The 18,274-nt window shown below is 44.6% G+C and overlaps 1 pseudogene; it reads right to left on the bottom strand.

Moving 5' to 3' along the window:
• Positions 1-9,605, bottom strand: part of LOC126492807 (polypyrimidine tract-binding protein 1-like) — a 105,387-nt pseudogene extending 95,782 nt beyond the window's left edge.
• Positions 9,606-18,274: the final 8,669 nt, after the last annotated feature.

Genomic DNA, 18,274 nt, shown 5'->3' with positions numbered 1-18,274 from the left:
AATATAGGGAGAACTGTCTTTGAAGTTTCCTGCTTCATGGAAAAGTCTGTTGGATACTATGGGCCTATAGGTTGAAGATGGATGCCCCAATGGTACAGAAGAACTTTGGGTAATTACCTAGGCAGCAAGATATCTCTATCATTTCTAGAGTTTGAAAGTTGTTTACAATGAACTTATTGTTTATTTAGGCAATATTATATCCTTCTGGAGTCTTTGATGGAGTTGAAGAATTTATAGTTATAGTTAAAAGATAAAGTAGATATAAATATTGTAACTGTAATTTTGTTTGATATCTGTTTTGTTATATGTAATTTTACTACGTTAAAGTTAAAACCCTTCCTTTTTATTTAAACAGAAAAGGGGAGGTGATGTGGGATTCCCCTCTGTATGCTGTAAACCCAGTTACCCAGAATGCACTCCATCTACTCTGTTGTCATAGTCATTCCATATCACTCACTCAGATCTTATTTCTTACCCAAAATTCATTTACTCATTTTGCACTCTGTGCTTAGAGCTGAGTCCAGGCTCTTCCCCTACTGCAGTGGTAGCCCTGAATAAAGGCCTCTTTCTCCCTCCACCCTGCCCCGCCATGTGTGTGTATGTGTGTGTGTGTGTGTCTGTCTGTCTGTCTGTCTGTCTGTCTGTCTGTTTCTGTGTATGCGGATGAGTATGGATGCATGTGGAGGTCAGAGAAACACTCAGGTGTCATTCTGCAGGTGGAAACTATATTTTTTATATTTTTATTGAAAACAATTTTTTCATACAGTATATTCTGAGTACGACTTCCTTTCCCTCATCTCTCAGATTCTCTCCACTGCCTTCTCTTCCCCTTCCAACTCCATGCCTTTTTTCTAAAAAGAATAAAGCAAAATGATCAAACTAATAACAAACAAAAAAGGAAAAGAGACAAAGAAGGAACACACACAAACACACACTCAAACACACAAGGGATAAAAATGTAAAAACACAAAGTAGAATCCATAATATATAAGCAAAAGACCAGTAAGGGTTTTTTTAAAAAAAATCACAAATAATGTAAAATGAGACAAAAATTTAAAAAATCCAAAACTTCCTTTGAGATCATTTTGTGGTGACCATGTACTGCTGGGCGTGGGACTTGTTTGCTCTTAAGTATGTTGACTATGCCCAGTGGGACTCCCTGGGGGAACACTAACTTTTCCTTTGTGTATGTTTATCCTCTAGAGATAGCTTCCTGGTTTAGAATGGGAACTCATATCTACTTTCCCAACTTAATGCAAGAACCTTGTCTGGTTTGGACCTATGCAGGTTTTATGCAGGCTGCCACAGTCTCTGTGAGTGCCTATGTTTCAGTCATTTTGTAGCTGGAAGACACAGTTCCCATCCCCTTTGGCTCTTACAATCTTAAAATTTCCTCATCTATATAATTCCCTGAGCCCTAAGAAGAGATCTGATGAAGAAATATACTTAGGACATTCCATTAGTCTCTCACTCACCACACATTGCCCAGTTCTGGATCTCTGTATTAGTTCCCATCTTCTGTAGGAGGGAGCCTCATTGATCTATAAATACAGCAGAAAGTCATTGGGAGTCAGTTTATTGTATGTTCCTTTAGAGGAAGAATAATGTTTGGATTTCCCTAGGTCTTTGTATATTTAGTCTCAATTCTTGGCCACCTGAGAAGTGTCAGGCATGGTTTCATCTCATGGTGTGGACCTTAAGTCCATGTAGGAAATCATGTAGTAATTGGTGCCATTATTGTACCAGTGTATCATTCAGTCAGGTCATCATGCTAGACCAAAGGTTTGTATCTGGGTTGGTGAATGATCAGCTTTTTAGACAAGGTCTCTCCCTGCCATGGAACTAACCAAGTAGACTAAGCGGGCAGTCTTTCCAGTCCCAGGGACAACCTCAGCCTCCCCAGCAGTGGAATGACCAGCCTATGCCACCACACCCAACTTTTTCTCGTGGGTTCTGAAGAATTAATTCAATGTTTTATAGAGAGTCATCTCCCTAGCCCTATTTGTGCTTTACAAATGTTAAAGATTTTTTTAACACTATCTTCCCTCTTCTCCTCTACATTTTGTCCAACTCGGGACGATGAGATTGTTCCTGATTGTTTGATGGGACAAGTACCTTATGGGTGAGCAGATCAGCTAAGAATTGACTTTTCTCTACTGCTGTGACCTTTCCTCTCTGTGATCATGAAATATCCCACCAAGTTCTAGCACATCCATAACATGTCTCCAGCCACACACCAGCCCACATCCATAGCATGTCCAGCTACACACCAGCCCACATCCATAGCATGTCCAGCCACACACCAGCCCACATCCATAGCATGTCCTGCCACACACCAGCCATATTTTACTATTGATGTTGTTGTTTTTATTTCTTCATTTTGTTTTGTTTTGTTTTTATATCCTTACTGCAGTTTCCTCTCCAACCTTTATTTTGATGAGAAGTATTTGGTGGCTTACATCACTTAAGAAATTGAACTTGGCACTTGCCTAGTGAGCTGGTTAGTCTTTCTTCTTTTTTTTTACTGTTTTATTTATTTTTTATTTATTTTTGGGGGGTCTGTACCCATAGTGCTTATTTCTGATTCTTTAATGTTATATGTAAACAAACCTAATGTATTTGATCTAGATTTGCCTGGAATTTCTTTAGCTTTCTCCCTTTTTTTTAATACTTCCTGGTACTTTCTCATCAATTAGATATTTGATTAAAAGGGGGAAAAAAAACAACAAACAACCCAACCCCCAAAACAAAGCAAAATAAAACCCCCACAAAGCAAAAGAAAAAAAAGAAAGAAGGAAAGAAAGAAAGAAAGAAAGAAAGAAAGAAAGAAAGAAAGAAAGAAGGAAAGGAAGAAAGAAAGAAAGAAATTGAACTTGGGGCTGGAGAAGTGGTTAACAGTGGTTAGCAGCCCTGGCTTCTCCTCCAGAGGACCAGATTTGCTTCCCAGTATACTCATGGCAATGCACAATCATCTGTTGACTCCAGTTCTACAGGATCTGTCTACCTTTAATGGCCTCCACAGGCAATGCACAATCATGATGCGCGCGCACACACACACACACACACACACACACACACACACACTTCCCATCCCATAAAATAAACTATTTTCTAAAAGAGATGGAACTTGCCTTTCACTGAGCAGGGAAAACAGTCTGCCTAAGTCATCTCCCAGAGTGGCCTCACTTTGGCTAAGCATCCTGATCTTTCCAGACCAGGTGAAGGCTTTCTTCCATGAAGCCTTTCTCCACCTTAAAGGGAAGAGGACACCCTGCTCTACATGGTGAGTCCATGGCAGCCAGGATATATACAGAGAACTTGTTTCTAAAACATGCATACACACATATATACATACAAACAAACATACAACATACATACATACATACATACATACATACATACATGGAATAGGCATATCAGGTCTCTATTATCTAAGTTCTGTGACATGTGTACCACTTTGGCACCCAGATGTTATTAAGTTAAGTTCCCAGATGCTTTGTGTCTGTTTTCTCTGAGCATTTGGGGTTGAGGGCCATATTTATGCTAGAAAGCAGGTTATTGAGAATTCTGAGTTTATAAGATTATTATTATTATTGTGTGTGCACATGGGAATGTGAGTTTAGGTGCCCTCAGAGGATATAAAAGGGCATCAGATCACCTGGAACTGAAGTTATAGGCAGTTGTGAACCAACTAATATGGAGGCTGGGATCCAAATCCAGGTCCTCTGAAGGAGCAGCAAGCATTCTTTACCCCTAAACCATCTCTTTGTTCCTAAGAGTCCTGTGTTGTTATTGCTATTGTTGTTGCTGCTGCTGTTGCTGCTGCTGCTGCTGCTGCTGCTGCTGCTACTGGTGGTGGTGGTGGTGGTGGTGGTGGTGGTGGTGGTGGTGGTGGTGGTTTTTATTCAGGCAAATTGGTACATTTATCCCTGAATGCCAAATGGCTACATAGGTACAGCATCTTTGGAGAGTGAATTTTATCTAAACCTAAGGCTGATGGTCTTTTTACATAGCAGCTCCCCTTCTGAGTGTCCACCTTTCGAACTACTTGCATATGTGTACAAAGTCATATTTAGAATCCTCCATTCTAACACCAAGTACAATAGCAAGAAGGTGGCAGCCACCAAAGCCTTCTTGCAGAGTAATCCTATAACTCATCCTTGCTGCTCTGAAGGGGAAGAAAATGGTGTCAATGCAGACACTGATAGAAAGATCTTAGAGAAAATTCAGTTGAAACCAGAGTCAGGAAACATTCATTATAAAGAGCTAGACAAAGCCTGGTACATTGGCAAATGCCTGTAATCCCAGCTCCGGGGGATGGGGAGCACTGCACAAGAAGATGGCTGGAGTCCAGAAAGTCAAGGTCAGCCTAAAGAACAGAATAAGAATACATCTCTTTAAAACAAAGAATGAATAAATGCCATAGGCAACATGTCCATAGATAGGCATGGCTGTGTTCCAGTAAAGCTTTATTTAAAAACAAAAGACTTTGAGGTGTAAATGTGCAAGTGTTTTCTTCTTCTCTTTATTAAAGAAGATGACCCTATTGTAATAATTATAAATATTCATAGCACAAATGTGCATGCATTTCAAAGGTCTTAAAAGACTAAAAGAAAAAAATGGAAACATTTGACCACTTCAAATAGCTTGAAAATTTTTGACAGCTCTTTTTTCAGTCATCAGTTAGATAGCAATTCTAACACATTATTCTTCTAAGAAAAGCATTAAAGAATTTTTCACCCCTTCACAAAAGAACAACTGGCAGGCAACCAAATCCCCCAGCATCACAAAGGCTGAGCCAGTCCAAACAGAGACCAAATCCAGCAACAGCCCTGTCAAACCAGTGACTTGGGAACGGGTTTTCTCCAAGACCACAAACAAGAAGGTTTTTATGTACTTTTTAAATATTAGTTAAAATGCAAAATTCTCCAAAATAGCTTGTCTTTAAAACATTTGGCCTGTAGTTTCAAGGAATCTGCATATGTGCACATAGATGACTTCAGAAGAACCAAGGGTTAGATACCATACCAGGTAAAGCAGCTTCAAACACAATACAGGAAGAAGTGGCTGGGAAACAGACCAAGCCTCCAGCTCACTGCCTTGAGATCTGGAGCTGGATCTCTGGAGGAAGGTGCAGAACAGAGCCTTGGAGTGAGCTCTCTGGATGAAGGTGCAGAATCCATCCTTGGAGTGAGCTCTCTGGAGGAAGGTGCAGAAAACAGCCTTTTGCAATCAGTGCATTTGCTGACCCTCCCTTTTGGAGTTAGGGAAGGAGAGTAACTGGAGACACAGAAAGCTCAAAAATGGAAATTTCTCAGTATTGCTGAACCAAGCTTGAACAGAGGTACTCTTGCTTCTCAAGTCCCTCTTGGTCTAAGGAGATGGCTCAATCAATAAAGGACCTAGTCACAAAATAAAGTTCACTCCCAGAATGCACGTTTTAGAAAGCCAGGCACACGGCTGTGAAGACAGCACTGTGGAGACAGAACCCAGGGTTCACCTGCCAATCAGTCTAGCCATCTTGAAGGGTTCCAGGCTAGTGAAAACCCCTATTTTTAAAAATATTGGGGGCATCACCTGAGGAACATCACCTGTGGATGTCCCCTGCCTCTGCATGCATGTGCACACGCATATACACATGCCCTACATACAAAGTGCCTCTTGGCCAGTCCTTCCTGCAAAGGGTTCCTTGTCTGCTTTTCCTGGGAAACGCAGCTTCCCTGACTCTTCCTCCATTCTCTACTTCTGCGCCACATTTGCCCCACATGTGCACGCTATGGAAGACTGTTTTACTACCTGGGCCTATGCCCCAAATGATCTGTCAAACCTCCTTGCTAAACGGTATTGCCAACCAGGAAAACAGCAGACGAAAGAAGACACCAGCCCCTCCCCATCTTCTCTTTGTAACCTCCAGATGAACAGTGAGGAAAACACACAGGATGCAGCCCCCTTTCCTCACTCTTGCTTCAAGGAGAAGGTGGCAGGCCGAGTCAACCGTGAACTTGCCTCCAACAAGGAGCTGTAGCCATCATTCACGTCTTCCTGGTGAGGGCTCCTGGGGCTTTGGTGAGGCAAGCTGCTCTTTCTAGTTTCTGAATGTCACCTGCTGTTTCTGCATTAGTGTCTTTTCTTTGAGGACGCCCCATTAGTGCTGCTCTGACAACTAACCCTCTTGTGCTTCAAGCTTTCTATAACAGACCTCTTCGGGCCCGCTTGAACGGGGTTTGATCAAAATGAGTACTATGGGGGCTGGGGATGTGGCTCAGTTTATAGAGTCCTTGCCTACCACACATGAAGCCCCGGTGTAAGTCCCAGACTACAAAAATAAGGTTGCATGAGACACACGTATGATCCCGGAGGTACTTGGGAGATGGAGGCAGGAGGATCAGTAGTTTAAGGTTGTCCTCAGCTATGTAGCAAGTTTAAGGTCAGCCTGGGTTGCAAGAGATCCTGTCTATAATAATAATAATAATAATAATAATAATAATAATAATAATAATAATAATAGAGAAAGAGAGACTCAGACTCCACACAGAAGCAAGTCTGAGGGTGGCACCCTCAGCTCACATGGAGAAAGTCCTATGACCTCTGGGCTTCTATGTCGCCCCATGTAGATGACTCCTTGCTGATTGGATGAGGACATTTTATAGACAGGACCTTCAAAGCCCCTGGTGCAGCGCTAACAGCGGACACTCTAGAAAGGGGCGTACTGGTAGGAGCCGGCCTTCCAACCCCACTCCCACAGGTACATGCAGGTTTCTGGGCTTCGAATCACTCCGCTGAGCAGGCTTTCATCTCTCTTTAATAAAAGTTTATGAGCTGAGCCGTCCGTGTTGCTGCCAGTTGCTCTTTAACTAAAGGTTTTCATGCCGCAGCTGCTCAGCTCTGCTGGCTGTGAGGCGCAGCCGAGGGCCATAGCGAGCCACACGGAGCCGTGAGCACTTGCCGGTGTGCCAGGACCTGGGATTAAGCACATGGCCGACCCTGGCGGCTGGCCGAGCTCTGCCGCTTAGCCCTCCCAGGAAAAATTCAGCGCGTTCCCCAGCCCCCTGTGCTACTGCAGGGCTTACCGTTAAAATGTCTTTGATGGAGAAGGATCATCGCATGTTCCTAAGTTAACTCCAGCCTACATGTCTTCTACTAAGTTTGAGATCTACATATAATCTTTAGGGTCTCTCTCCGCCAGTAACACCTGGCCTCCTGCCCACACCTGAAGACCTAGCTAGGTCACCACTAAGGCTGAAAATTCGTCTGGCAGAAAGCACTGTTAGCATGTGTACGTATAGGGAAGTACATGCCTGTGCCCGCAGAAGCCAGAGGTTAACACCCTTTTCTGTCGCTCTCCACCTTACGTTTGGAGACAGACTCCCCTCCTGAACCTGACCTGTGAACTCAGTCGGCCAGAGAGCCCTGGGCCGCTCTAGCTCTGCCTCCCGAGTGCTGGGATTACAGATGCCGGCTTTTTTACACTAGTGTTGCAGATGGAACATGGGTCTTCATGTTTGTGTAACAAGCCCCAGTGACAGTGTCTGAACCTAGATCGGAACCACACAATTGTTCTTTATAACTTCTTAGCTGTGGGAGCTGAATCCTACACATAGATCTTAAAGTGTTAACTCTCAAACTCAATGTCCTCATCTGTGAAATGTGGACAATATCACTGAGAGCCGAGCTCAGTCACACAACACGTTAAGCTGTGCTCTGCAAGCACCAACAGCAATCCTACAAAGAAAGCCTCAGATGGAACAGTCCTTGGTGCTCACTGAGCAGCACGGCCTGAGACCTCCCATCTTGTTCACAGCCCACACTGTCAGGCAGCTCATCACGGAGCTGGAGGAACAAGCGACGAATCTGTCTCTGTCCCTGGAAAATGAGAGCGGCCAGGCCCCAGGATAACCAGCCTGTGCTACCCCAAGCAGCTTCTCATCTCTTCGTTACCTGAGATCCACGTGAGATTGGAAGAACAAAAGTTAGAGACAAGAGGATGGGATGAAGGCTCAGTAAGTAAAGTGCTGTCATACATACATGAGGACCTGAGTTCTAATCCCCAGCACCCATGTGAAGAAGGGAGTGGGAAGGAAGTGGAGGAGAAAAAGGCAGAAATTCTAAACTCTCAGCATTCAGGAGGCAGAGGCTAGCCAATCCCTAGGACTCACGGGCCAGCCTAATCAAATTGGCGAGCTCCAGTTCAATGAGAGATTCTGTTGCCAAAAACAATACTGTTGAGAAGCAATTAAAGAAGATAGTCAATGTCATCTTCTGTCCTCCGCACGCGTGTTCACATGCACACACATGCACATGCATACGCGGAATCTGCCTTTCCAGTCTCTTCGGAGGCTGAAACACACAATCTGAAACACTCATCCTCCTTTTCACAGCTCAGTCATTACAAAATCTCCATGAAATTGACTTTAGATTCTTATTGCCTTGGCGCTTATCTGATTTGAATTTCCATACAGAAGAAAACGTGTAGAGAAAATATAAATTTTTATTTGCTAAAAAGAACCTGACAACTACCATCCCGTTCAAAAAAGTCTATGCAGAGGGGCATCACTGGTTTCCATATTTCTATTCTCCGGTTTTAGATAACTCCCCAGCCTGCATCTGAGGCCCCACCTCTGTTGATGTGCTTTTTGCATAAATCATCTGTCAGTTTTCTGCAACATTAATGTGACTTGGTCATCTCTCTTCTCAGTAACAGCTTCCAGCATCAAAGCAAGGAGATAGGAGACACAAAACGCACAATGGTGAAAGGCAGAAGCATGGACGGGTCCACAGCATTTGGGAACTGCTCTGCAGATCACACACTGGCTCAACCCAACCGTCAGGCCATCCAGCTCTCACGGCTTGCTGTGTAGAATCTCCCTGTTACATCTGCTACTCTATCCATTTGTCCTTAGTCCCCCATTCTCCAGCTCTACCTCCCACTGTGCCCACCCATCACCTCTTGCTGGTTATCCTTACCCTTATTATCTACCATTCATTGAGCACCTTCTAGTCAAATACATTGACAGTTCTTGCCTTAGCCACCCCTAAAACTTTCCATTTTCCTTGGAATCCAAGTCTCTCTCTACCTACCCACCCACCCCTGTGTGTGTGTGTATGTACATGTTCAGCAGACATACATACACATTTGTATGTCTGCTGAACATGTGTACATGTACATGTGGAAGGCAGAGCACAGCCTTAGGCATTTTTCCTCAGGAGCCATCCACCTTGTGTTCTGCGGCAGGGTCTCTTATCTTCTTGGTCCTCAACAGGTAGAACAGGCTTGCTGACCAGAAAGCCTCAGGAACCCTGTCTCTGCCTCTTCAGTTCTGGGATTACAAGTATGCATCACCATGTGAAGCTCTACTTCTATAATGTGGTTCAGAGAATCAAACTTAGGTCTTTCTCCTTACAAGGCAAGCACCTTACAAACTGACCTATCTCCCCAACCTCCACACTGGCTTAAAAAGCTGCCCGTGGAGAACAGAGGACAATGGAGAAGTGACCAGAGTTGGTTCTGTCCTACCATATGAGTACCAGGGGTCAAACTGAGGTTGCCAGGCTTGGCAGCAAAGTGCCTTTACCCCTGGGCCATCTTCCATCTTCCTGTCCCCCATACTCGCTTTTACAGCAGACCTATTTGCAAGCAAACTCATTAATCCATTAACTGAATGAACAGATGAATCTATTCATGGGGGAAATGCCCTAATTATCTCTTTAAGTTCCTAATATCCATTCTGTGGGCTAAATTTTAAGATGAAAAAGATGAGTTTGGTAGGAGAGAAACCACATTAAAGCCATAGTAGGTCTTGGGTAGATGGAGGGCTACTGCTCAGACACTCTCTTCAGTGAGCACTTGTGATTCCAGCCAGTGGGAAACTATAAACAGAGCAACCAGTCCTCAGCCCTCCAGGGTCCCTCCCTGCCTAAGGCCATAGCCTTCTCAGGGTGGCCCACCTCCAGCAGCTGATCGAGGCCTAGAGATCTCACTGCCTTCCTCAGTACAACCCGGAGGGTTCATTGTAGCCCAGTATGGTCCTTGGTGCTGAGCTACCTTGTGGACTTGCATCCTCAAAGTTCATCTCTCCCTGCCCTCCTAAACTGTGTAAAAAGAAGGAAGTGAGCTGAGGACAGGCATTCATCTCTCCTTGCTTCTTGGCAGCGGAGGCAATGTGGCCAAGTGCCTCACACTCCTGCCACTATGCCGTCCCCACCATGATAGACTGCACCCTAAACTTTGAGCCAAATAAGCCCTTTTGTAAGTGGTTTCTGTCAGGATCTTGTCACAGCAGCAAGAAAGGAGCTAATACTCTCCACTTTGCCAGGACCGTGTTCATCGCCACTCCTCTGCAGGCCTGTTTCTTCCAAGAGCACCCATCACTCAGCATTTACCACACACTGAAGAGCCACGTGCACCCATCTGAGAGAGGGCAGCTCTATCCCATATTCCTGTCCCATATACATTATCTTCTCCTGACCGGAACACTTGTTGACCGCCTCTGATAATAAAATGTCACCGCAGTTAAGGCTCCTTAAAGGCTTGATATTTGCAAAGATTGCTGGTTCTTAGAGAACAGACTTTGTCAATAACACCAAGGGTATTGGAAAGGGGGAAGGATCCATTTCAAACCCAGGTCTGGGTTTCTTTTTTTCTTTTTTAATTCGTCTACTTATTTGTTTACCAACCCTTTCTTTTCTGAGAAAAAGCAGACAGCAGGGGAGCTTCAGTTTTGGGTTCTATTTTGTTAGTTGGCTATTCCTTGACATTTCCAAAAGGCTTTCAGGGTAACTGATATTCTTATTCTAAAGGCATTTCCATCTACTCCAGCCCACTGGCTCAGGCTTAGCTAATTAAGCTCACAAAATGAGGAAGTATATAAAAGTTCATTGCAGACGTGTGGGCCGATGTGATTCTGCATGTTAAATGAGCCTGCAGCCCCACGGGAGGCTAAGGGCAGACCACCAAAGCACATGCCCAGCATATCCCTGGGCGGCAGGTGAGGGGCTGCTGTGTTGTAGAATTCTCGGGGCAAAGCTCCTGTCATTCGGAACATGATACCTCATGGCTTGCTTTTCCTGTGTGAGATATCACCCTCTACAGTGTGTGTGTGGAGGGGTGATTGTGAGTGGATGGTGTACAAGAGTATAGATAAGCATGCACATGTGTGTGCTTGCACGTGGAATCCAGATGTTAACCTCAGGTATCATTTCTCAGGGTTGTCCACCTTGTTTACTAAGACAGATTCTCTCCCTGGGTCATGGAGCTCACCAAATCAGGCTGGCAAGGGAGGTTCAGGGATCAGGCCAGCTCTGCCTGCCCAGTACTGGGATTGCAAGCACATGTCACCATGACCTGCTTTTTGCATGGGTAACAGTAATCGAACCCAGGTCCTAATGCTGGAATAACAAGCGTTTCCACTGGCTGAGCTAACTACATGCCAAGCAAATGGCTGGAGGGGTCTCAACACCCTGATTTTGCAGCATCTGTATTTAAATCAGCATTTTCGGGTTGCTGAGAAGACTGCATGTCAGGAGGACGATCCATTTTATGAAATAAATGTGTGATATGCTAAACAACAAGGGTCACCACTTGGCAGACCCTGGTACCACGTGCTGTTGAATGCTATTTCTTCTCAATAGGGGTTTCAAAGGAGACGCCCTATCATGTGATCCAGAGAAAGAAGCCAGTTCTGTAAGGTAGAAGCCTGAAGTTGCAGAGCAAATGAGTAACAGACTGGAACTTGTCTGTCCGTGACTCTCTAGTGAAGATTCCGGCTTCCAAGGGAGACAAAAATGGGGACTGTGCCTATCTGGGCTAAACCAGCACCTGCCTGTGAGGAAAAGAGGGCCATAATAGTGTTTCATCATTTGTTCTGTGGTTGAAATTCTGCTACTACTGGCAATGTGGACAATATCAGCTTTTCTTGCCTTTATTGGAAGGAGTGGGGTTTTTGTTTTGTCACTTTCCCTGTGGACCTCTGCACACGGTAGGCTCACTCTCCCTGCGGACCTCTGCACACAGTAAGTTCACTCTCTCTGTGGACCTCTGCACACGGTAGGCTCACACTCTCTATACAGTGCCCTCCTTTCTTCCGCCTCTCCTCCTTGGCTAGTGATTATCCACTTTACACTTCAGATTATTGAATGAACGCTCCTTTCCCACAGGAAGTGTGTCCTGGCTCCAGGCCATCCTTGATTGGCTCCCTCTCAGCTGCTCATCAACTATGACGCATTTACAGAACTCACTAAGGTTGTGTTTTTACCTTCCCTTATGTGAATATTTAATTCACGTTTGTTTCTCCCATCTGCACCCTAAACTCCCTTGGGGAAGTGTTTTCCCATTTGCCATTTACTTGTGTTTCTTTCCTCCTTCTGTTCCCGGAACCTAACACGCAGAGTAGGGCACATCACAGATGCTCAATTAATATCTCTGAGTGACTGTAGAGATGAAAAATATAGTTTTCTCCCATGAAGTTTTCAAGTATCAGAAAGATGCAGAAAGAATCTATTATTCTCGTTTCTGGACAGCAAGAAAAACTTCTGTGTGATTTCTCCTGGGAGACATGAACGAATGTTTACTTACTCTAGACAGGGCAGCAACAATTGACCAAAAGGGAAAACAAAATCTAGAGCTCACTAAGCAAACCTGTGAGTTTACTTGGAATTCCATAAGTATTTTTAGTAAGGGATTACGTATAGGATTGTGGGTTACTCAAGGCACCGCATGACTGAAAAACCTATTATAGCATTGGTGACAGCTCGTGAAAGCTGTTTCCCTGGAGCTCCTTGCTCCTTTTGGGCTACTCAGCCAGTCAACCAGACTCTTCTTCCCAGAAGTTGTTACTGCTATAACCCTGCACAGGAGCCTTTTGAATCTTGTAAGTTTCAGGAGCTTCCTTAAAGTTCTGAGTTGTTTGTTCTTGAATCTTAGAAAGTCTTCTCTTCCCTTCAGGAGGGGATGTTTCCATGGGGAGGTGATAGCTACACAATTAATACAAGCTTGCATTGTACCAATGAGGGTGGATTTATCCATCAGCTGTAACTGTAGATGTGCACAAACACATTAGTGAAAACAGTGTTTGCAGCACTGTTTGAAATAGTAAAAGCCAAGATGCAGTACACCCTTTATTCATCAGAGAATAAGGAAGAAAAATCATTGTCCGTTCGCACAGCGCAAGGTCAGTGGTCATTGTAGAGAACATTGCTGGGTTTTATGCAGATTCAGTAAGACCCTCATAGTACAATGCCTAGGGGAAAAGCAAGTCACAGAAGGATCTTCAGAGGGATTTGGGGCAAGGGACATAGGATCCATCCCAAGGTCTTTCACATGCTAAGCTCGGGCCTTTCCCGTGAGCTGTCCCTCCAGCCACTTCCTTGTGATTGTTTTCATGAACTGACAAAGATTCTTTCATTTATGTAAGGAGTTTCTTGACATATAAACAGCAAGTGTGTTATCACAGAAACCTCAGGAGCATTTGGCTTGAGAAGAAGCTGTGTATTTTTCACCACGTATCCTTCTGAAAGTTTAGATTCTAGTATAATTGTGAAATACATTTTTTGTCAGCACAAGCTAGTTATTTCCAAAACTCAGTTGTATAAAATGCATCCCCAAATAAGTTCATTAGCACAGTGGTGGAGAGCCCCATTATTTCTAATTACCTTTCCTTCCCAATTACCTTGAAGATCAGCAATTCTTGTTTGGAAATCCAGCCCACATGTTCTTTGCCCATTCTCAGCATCATCAGTGAGTTTTCAGTAAAGGGGTTTCTGTTTAAAGGGGGTGTTTTTGGGTCTTGGAAAACAATTTAGTGAATTGCTTATCATACAAGAATGAAGATCTGAGTTCAATTTCCAGAATCTACTTGAAAAAGCTAGGCATTAGGCTGCTGAGATAACTCAGTAAGAGCACTAAGTGGTCTTACAGAAGGCTAGAGTTCAGTTCCTAACACTTATATAGTGGCTCGCAACTACCTGTTAATCTAGCTCTAGGGGATCTGACATCCTATTTAGGTTTCTGTGAGTATGGCCACACATGTAGTACACATAAACACAAGAATATACACTCATAAATAAACTAACAAATAAATTATTAAGCTAAACATTGTGGTACATACTTATCGTCTAAACACTGGGGAAACAGAGACAAGCATACCCCTAGGGCTCACTGGCCAGCTACCCTAGCCATGTCAGCAAAGTCAGCCCACCAAGGGACCCCATCACAAAAACCAAAGTGGTCTTACACACACACTGACGTGCACACATACAGAGAAGGGTTGAGATGCTCTCATAAAGCAAAGGTCCTGTAAAATCAGGTGAGTACTACAATTACCCAGGGAAGTAAATAGCTCTGATCCATTTCCACACCCCAAGACTGGCCCACATACGGTGAACAGGTAAGTCCCTCCCACAAGCCTGCATCTCCAGAAGACAGCGCGTGTTCCACGTCTGAATGGAGCCAATGCTTCCTTACGCCTCTTCTCAGTGAGTCAAATGAATTCCCAGGTTGAGTTGCCCAAAACTAGTTACTCCAAAAATAAATACAGAGCCAAGGTATGACAAATCTCCCCTCCATAGCCATATGGAGTATACCCACACGGTGTTTGGGAGGGGAAAGGAATTATGTAACAGCACACCATGGCAATAGTAGAACTTGATTCTGTGACTCCATAAATAATACACGCACCCCAGGTGCTGCCGTAAGTTAGTTGTGACAGAGATTCACTTCCTCCAGCTCTGTGGTGTCTACCATCTGCTCTACCAATAGCAGACAGGAGGACAGATGCCACCAAGATCCTCCTTCCCCGTACCTTTCCCATGTGCTCTCCGCATTGTGTATGCTGCTGAGACAATGGTATGGCCATTCTTCATTAGAATCTCTGCAGAAGCGGGTTTCAGCCTCTCCTCCCCTCTGCATCCAGCCGTGATACCTTTGTGGGTGCTTCCATGAATCTTCGAAGCAGCGGCAGTGAACAGATTTATAGCCCTAGGTTAAGCAAAGCCTGACTAGCCACTCAGAACCACATCATGACTCCAAATAAGAGGTGATGATGTGAACATGGAGAGGCTGCATAGAGAGGCACCGAGTCCTCAGGCTGGAAGACCTCACCTGCAGCAGGGCCTGCAGTGAACTGTCACATAGCAATTTCCTCTGAAGCTCAGTAAGATGTAGAAAGCGCTAAGGAAAGGCTTGTTAAGACTCAAGAAATAAGGGAAAGGGAAGAGGAGACTCAAAAAATAAATAACTTAGAAAGCAAACAACTCAGAAGTCTCAGGAAGTCTCTGAAACTGATCCAATTATGCACTAGACCCCTCTCAACTTAAACAAGCAGTAAAGACAGCTATGGAGACAGACCAGCTAAGCTGCCTTGAAAGAGGCAGGTGGAGCCACCTAGAAAGCTCTCTGGCCTGTTGAGTCATGCAGAGAACTCCAAGTTCCCAGCTTCATGAGCCATCACTCGGGCTAGGCTAAGCTCTCAGTGACTCTGCGGCTTCTGAGTCATTCCTGCTCCATAAGTAACACTCACCCACACTCTAACAAGTAACACCAATAAATTCATTGGTTGGTTCCCCAGGTTGGATTTGGTGGAATCTTCACCATGGTTCCCTGTCTGACATTAATGGAATGCTTGTCCATGTCTTCATAGCAAACACATAGCAGAAGCCCGGCTGGCCAGTGGCTCTTCCTCCAAGTGACTTGTGTTTTCACACTGCCCCGGCAGGTGGAGGTGGATGGGACCCCTCCCACACCCTCACACTCCCTCCCACCCAGCCCTGGCAGAGCTTGTATGTGCACCCTAATAGCTTCCATGGTCTTCTTCTCCCTATAATCTCTGGACACTCCCTTTTGGAAAGCACTGTTCCAGAGCTACACACTTGTTTGACAAAGCTTCTCATGCTGGAAGAAAGAGGAAATGGTTCACGTTCTAACGGTAGAAACTTTGCTTTGCATTTCCTTCAGTTAGTTCGTTCTCTGACCAGCGTGTTATCACCCAAATGTATTTCCCCTTGTCCTAAGGGAAAATATGCACTTTACACACACAAATAAATAAAAGTTAAATTAGCCCAATCATCAGGTAAATTTGGAAAACTCTGCTAATGTAGATGACCTCTAGTATTCTTTCAAAGTGCACTTTAAAATAAAAACATTTATTGTATTATTTATTAGTGTGTATTTTGTGTTGCTCTTAATGATAATATCACCATTAAAAATATTCTCTGCAGCTGCAGAGATTCGTCAGCCCATATCGTTCCTTTGCACACAAGCAAACCCACTTGAGTTCACTCCCCAGTAGGCAGGTAAAGAAGTCTGGTGTGGTGGTACACACTGGTAATCCCAGTGCTGGGGAGGTAGAGACAGGAGGATTCCCCAGAGCTGGCTAGCCAGTCAGCCTTCGCTTACTCGGAGAGATTCAGGCCAATAAAAACCGTGTCTCAGTAAACAAGGTAGTGGTTCCTGAGGAAGAGCCCCTGCGTTGGCCTCTACACAGATGCCCATCCACGTGAACACATGTGGACACAAACACACAAAATCTCCTCTGAACGACTGCAACTGAAGAGTGGGGGCACCCATCTAAAGAGCCCCTGAAAATATAGAACACAAAATGATGCGAGTCAGGCTATCTGCCTATTTCATTATCTCAGAAATGTGGGCCCAGTTATTAAGAACACACAAGATAGAAACACGCCCCCCCCCAAAAAAAACCTGAGTCAAGTCTTGCTACTAACAGCCCTGCAACATGCGGTCAGGTAAACGCCCTGAGATTCTGTTTCCTTCCCTAATTCCCTGGAGAGAGGTGAACAAGGCCACTGCGGTTCTGGCGTGGTCTGTCTCCTAAGGGTTCCTATGCTGGACCTGATCCCCTGTGGGGACACTGGGAGGCGACACAACTTTATATTCACTGCTGAATGGAAGGTGCTCAGGACACCGCAAGATCTACCCTCCCAAGGGAGCAAAGCAGCGGCCATGGGATGATGGAGATGTCAGAGGTGTGAGCTGTCACAAGCACAGCTTCGGACTACTCTCTGCCCTGGTTAACGGTGTGTTCTCTCTGACCATATGCATACACCACTCTGCCAGGCACCGTGAGCTCATTGGAGCCAAGATGATTGTGGACTATGAGCTTGAGATGTGTTACATTCATTTAGGCTGCAAAATATTTGTTTAATGATGCAAACATTCTTTTATGTTGCATTTGTTTAATTCTGTAAAGCTGTGTGACTTTGCCTGTCTATAACACCTGATTGGGTCTACTAAAGAGCTGAATGCCGATAGTGAGGCAGAATAGGGATAGGCGGGGCTTCCAGTCAGACAGCATAAATAGGAGAAATCTAGTCTCAAGAGAAGGGCGAGGAGTGAGAAAAAGAGGAGAGGAGGATGCCAGGGCCAGGCACACAGCTAGCCACGGAGTAAGAAGGAAAGAAAGATATATAGCCTAAAGAAAGTAGAAAGAGCAGCAGCAGAGCATAGTTAATGAGTAGCAGGATAATTTAAGTTAGCAAAGCTAACTGGGAATAAGTCAAGTTAAGGCCCGGCATTTATAAGTAAAATTAAGTCTCTGCGCATTTATTTAAGAGCTGGGTGGTGGACCCCCAAAGAGTTAAAAAATAAAATAAAATAAAACTACAAATACTGACACTGTACTTTTGACTCTCAAAAAGCAGTGAGCTAAATAACTCACCACCATACCCCCCCCCAAAAAAAAAAAGTTAACCTACCTAGGGTATTTCCTCATAGTAATAAACATCCGGACCAGTACCGAAACCTACTTTGCTGATATGTGCTAATGAATCCAAAGCATTGCTTATGTTCATGCAGCTGTTAAAGACAGAGGCTGGGCCTTAGCCCTAAAATGTCCTGGAAGCTCTAACAGGCCAATTACATAGGCAAGGAAGGGTGGAAAACAGAGAAAGGAGATTTATTCTGTGTGGTCCCACAGGAAGGGAAGCGACTAAGAGTCTAATGCTCCCCCAGTCGCACCATGGAGAGAACGAGGCATAATTGGGCAGTCCTGGTCAAGGCGAGGTCCTGTCCATCACTGACCCATCATTAGCTCAGCTCCTGTCTCTCCTGCAAGGCGCTCTGGCAGGTTGTCAAGAACTATTTGAAATCTCTTCCTGGGAGACAAGATCCCCCTCCGGCTGGTACTAGGACTTCAGCTTTTGGCTTCCTTCAGTTTGATTCCTGGAAAAATGCCAGTTTCTTGGGGTCCCCTCTCTCAAAACTGTGATAACTAAAGAGAGAAGCACAAATGTCTCCCCTTAGAATATCTTTGCTCTTGCCAGGATA

Source organism: Alexandromys fortis, unplaced genomic scaffold (assembly GCF_014885135.2).
Source record: "Alexandromys fortis isolate MF-2015 unplaced genomic scaffold, M_Fortis_MF-2015_v1.1 scaffold_236, whole genome shotgun sequence".
Taxonomy (NCBI): domain Eukaryota; kingdom Metazoa; phylum Chordata; class Mammalia; order Rodentia; family Cricetidae; genus Alexandromys; species Alexandromys fortis.
This window is presented reverse-complemented; position numbering and strand designations above follow the sequence as displayed.